The sequence below is a fragment of the Entelurus aequoreus genome, linkage group LG03 (genome assembly GCF_033978785.1).
Source record: "Entelurus aequoreus isolate RoL-2023_Sb linkage group LG03, RoL_Eaeq_v1.1, whole genome shotgun sequence".
NCBI classification, from domain to species: domain Eukaryota; kingdom Metazoa; phylum Chordata; class Actinopteri; order Syngnathiformes; family Syngnathidae; genus Entelurus; species Entelurus aequoreus.
In genome coordinates this window covers 94,219,352-94,224,109 of record NC_084733.1, presented here as the reverse complement: position 1 = coordinate 94,224,109, position 4,758 = coordinate 94,219,352, and positions in this window count along the sequence as shown.

Below are 4,758 nucleotides of genomic sequence, written 5' to 3'. Positions count from 1 at the left end.
TTCACTGAGTGTACTTCATTGGAACTGTCATCTTCTTCTAGTGCTGTCCCAAGTCTAATCATGTGGGACTGGAAATGACCATAAGACTCTCCAGCAGTCAGTCAGTGACACTTGCGTCTATGGAAGCAGTCAGTCAGTGACACTTGCGTCTATGGAAGCAGTCAGTCAGTGACACTTGCGTCTATGGAAGCAGTCAGTCAGTGACACTTGCGTCTATGGAAGCAGTCAGTCAGTGACACTTGCGTCTATGGAAGCAGTCAGTCAGTGACACTTGCGTCTATGGAAGCAGTCAGTCAGCGACACTTGCGTCTATGGAAGCAGTCAGTCAGTGACACTTGCGTCTATGGAAGCAGTCAGTCAGTGACACTTGCGTCTATGGAAGCAGTCAGTCAGTGACACTTGCGTCTATGGAAGCAGTCAGTCAGTGACACTTGCGTCTATGGAAGCAGTCAGTCAGCGACACTTGCGTCTATGGAAGCAGTCAGTCAGCGACACTTGCGTCTATGGAAGCAGTCAGTCAGCGACACTTGCGTCTATGGAAGCAGTCAGTCAGCGACACTTGCGTCTATGGAAGCAGTCAGTCAGTGACACTTGCGTCTATGGAAGCAGTCAGTCAGTGACACTTGCGTCTATGGAAGCAGTCAGTCAGCGACACTTGCGTCTATGGAAGCAGTCAGTCAGCGACACTTGCGTCTATGGAAGCAGTCAGTCAGTGACACTTGCGTCTATGGAAGCAGTCAGTCAGTGACACTTGCGTCTATGGAAGCAGTCAGTCAGCGACACTTGCGTCTATGGAAGCAGTCAGTCAGTGACACTTGCGTCTATGGAAGCAGTCAGTCAGTGACACTTGCGTCTATGGAAGCAGTCAGTCAGTGACACTTGCGTCTATGGAAGCAGTCAGTCAGTGACACTTGCGTCTATGGAAGCAGTCAGTCAGTGACACTTGCGTCTATGGAAGCAGTCAGTCAGTGACACTTGCGTCTATGGAAGCAGTCAGTCAGTGACACTTGCGTCTATGGAAGCAGTCAGTCAGTGACACTTGCGTCTATGGAAGCAGTCAGTCAGCGACACTTGCGTCTATGGAAGCAGTCAGTCAGCGACACTTGCGTCTATGGAAGCAGTCAGTCAGTGACACTTGCGTCTATGGAAGCAGTCAGTCAGTGACACTTGCGTCTATGGAAGCAGTCAGTCAGTGACACTTGCGTCTATGGAAGCAGTCAGTCAGTGACACTTGCGTCTATGGAAGCAGTCAGTCAGCGACACTTGCGTCTATGGAAGCAGTCAGTCAGCGACACTTGCGTCTATGGAAGCAGTCAGTCAGCGACACTTGCGTCTATGGAAGCAGTCAGTCAGCGACACTTGCGTCTATGGAAGCAGTCAGTCAGTGACACTTGCGTCTATGGAAGCAGTCAGTCAGTGACACTTGCGTCTATGGAAGCAGTCAGTCAGCGACACTTGCGTCTATGGAAGCAGTCAGTCAGCGACACTTGCGTCTATGGAAGCAGTCAGTCAGTGACACTTGCGTCTATGGAAGCAGTCAGTCAGTGACACTTGCGTCTATGGAAGCAGTCAGTCAGCGACACTTGCGTCTATGGAAGCAGTCAGTCAGTGACACTTGCGTCTATGGAAGCAGTCAGTCAGTGACACTTGCGTCTATGGAAGCAGTCAGTCAGTGACACTTGCGTCTATGGAAGCAGTCAGTCAGTGACACTTGCGTCTATGGAAGCAGTCAGTCAGTGACACTTGCGTCTATGGAAGCAGTCAGTCAGTGACACTTGCGTCTATGGAAGCAGTCAGTCAGTGACACTTGCGTCTATGGAAGCAGTCAGTCAGTGACACTTGCGTCTATGGAAGCAGTCAGTCAGTGACACTTGCGTCTATGGAAGCAGTCAGTCAGTGACACTTGCGTCTATGGAAGCAGTCAGTCAGCGACACTTGCGTCTATGGAAGCAGTCAGTCAGCGACACTTGCGTCTATGGAAGCAGTCAGTCAGTGACACTTGCGTCTATGGAAGCAGTCAGTCAGTGACACTTGCGTCTATGGAAGCAGTCAGTCAGCGACACTTGCGTCTATGGAAGCAGTCAGTCAGCGACACTTGCGTCTATGGAAGCAGTCAGTCAGTGACACTTGCGTCTATGGAAGCAGTCAGTCAGTGACACTTGCGTCTATGGAAGCAGTCAGTCAGTGACACTTGCGTCTATGGAAGCAGTCAGTCAGTGACACTTGCGTCTATGGAAGCAGTCAGTCAGTGACACTTGCGTCTATGGAAGCAGTCAGTCAGTGACACTTGCGTCTATGGAAGCAGTCAGTCAGTGACACTTGCGTCTATGGAAGCAGTCAGTCAGTGACACTTGCGTCTATGGAAGCAGTCAGTCAGTGACACTTGCGTCTATGGAAGCAGTCAGTCAGTGACACTTGCGTCTATGGAAGCAGTCAGTCAGTGACACTTGCGTCTATGGAAGCAGTCAGTCAGTGACACTTGCGTCTATGGAAGCAGTCAGTCAGTGACACTTGCGTCTATGGAAGCAGTCAGTCAGTGACACTTGCGTCTATGGAAGCAGTCAGTCAGTGACACTTGCGTCTATGGAAGCAGTCAGTCAGTGACACTTGCGTCTATGGAAGCAGTCAGTCAGTGACACTTGCGTCTATGGAAGCAGTCAGTCAGTGACACTTGCGTCTATGGAAGCAGTCAGTCAGTGACACTTGCGTCTATGGAAGCAGTCAGTCAGTGACACTTGCGTCTATGGGAGCAGTCAGTCAGTGACACTTGCGTCTATGGAAGCAGTCAGTCAGTGACACTTGCGTCTATGGAAGCAGTCAGTCAGTGACACTTGCGTCTATGGAAGCAGTCAGTCAGTGACACTTGCGTCTATGGAAGCAGTCAGTCAGTGACACTTGCGTCTATGGAAGCAGTCAGTCAGTGACACTTGCGTCTATGGAAGCAGTCAGTCAGTGACACTTGCGTCTTCGTCTTTCATTGACTGATTGGTTTTGTGGATCCTGTGACGCAGCTATCTCAGACAGGAAGGGGAAGTGAGTGACTTCCTTCATACTAATAGTTCGATGAACCGTTGCAGAATTAGAAACATGTCACCTGCTGTCCTTGTTTCATTTAGTCAGTGGTAATGAGAAGGTAACACAGGTGAGTACCCGTGACTTTCCATTCATTAAAAAAAACCTTGCAAGTTTCAATCAACTTGTCGATGATTGACAGGCTAAACTGCTTAGTCATCTGCTTCCTGTTCAAGATGGCCACAAATGGTAGTAAACCATGTTGAGTACAAAGTTGGGGTGCTGACCTTTTGGCCTCCTTCTCATTGCAAATGTACTGGAAGTGACAACAATGGCGGCTGAGCAGCAACTAGTGGTGGTGGACAGTCATGAACACAAGAAGATGACCCACCTTTTTCATTTGGCTTTTACCTAAAATACTATTATTTTATTAAACTAATTTGTACTTTACTTTTGATCTAATTAGTTATGCTAGATTTGATGTATGTATTATATATGTACTGTATTCATATATATATATTATCATAATATGTTTGACATGTTGTCCTATATTCTTCTTGTGTTGTCACTCTTTGACATGTTTGACTATTGTTACTATGCAGTGTTCCTCAGAGGGAGCACCAGGGATGATCTGTGGGGAACTAAGTGTGCTTAGTCAAGTGAACTAAGTGCACTTAGTCGAGTGTACTGGTGGAAGTATTCCATGTGACACAGAGTTTTGGCAGTCAGGCCTCACATCCAACACTTGCAAGTCAAATAGGAAAAAAGTGCAGATCTGTTTTCTGTCAATAGATGTCACTGTTTCCTTTTTGTCCACTTGTGGGCCGGCCGCTGCCCCACCCGAGGGTGTCAGCACAGATTGGGGGACTGCAGTCATTGGTCGCTCTCTTTGGCACAACATGGAACTTACTACATTTAAACCACAAGAACCGACATTTTAAAGTTCATTTTGAAGTAATGGAGTTTCTAAATGTTGTATAGGAAACATCAAGCAAGAATGGGAAAGAATTCCACTTCAAAAATGTGTCTCCTCACTTCCCAAACCTTTACTGAGTGTTGTTCAAAGGAAAGGCCATGTAACACACTGGTCAAAATGCCTTTTTTGCAATGTGTTGCTGCCATTACATTCTAACTTCATGATTATTTGCACAAACTTTCTCAGTGTGAACATGAAATATCTTGTCTTTGCAGTCTATTCAATTGAATATAAGTTGAAAAGGATTTGTTGTATTCTCTTTTTATTTACCATTTACACAACTTCACTGATTTTGTATATTTGGTTCCGGTTTTCTTTGGCGAAAATGCACGAGTGCAAAGGTTTAGGTTGAGGACCCTACAGCATATTTCCACAAGAACAGACCGTTTCTGTCATAGAAATGAGCCCTTTATGTTGACATGTCCCATTATAAAGTGTTTATAAGCACTGGAAGGGTAGCGCTAAATCTATTTGTGGCGGTCCAAATGTGTTGATGGCAGGCCCGACACATGTATACGGAACTCTGGTGGACGAAGACTTGATGAGCTGGTCCACTTCTAAGGTTGTCCATATCAATCCTGTCCACTGAAAGATGATAGATGAATGAAACCACCGTATTTTCCGGACTATCACTTTTTTCCAATGCTTCGAACCCTGCGGCCTATAAAACGGTGCGGCTAATTTATGGCTTTTTCTTCGCCGTTTGGTATTTAACAAACAGTTTTCATATTACACCGACAAAGACACTGAAAAGGTGTTTTTTCTCTTTG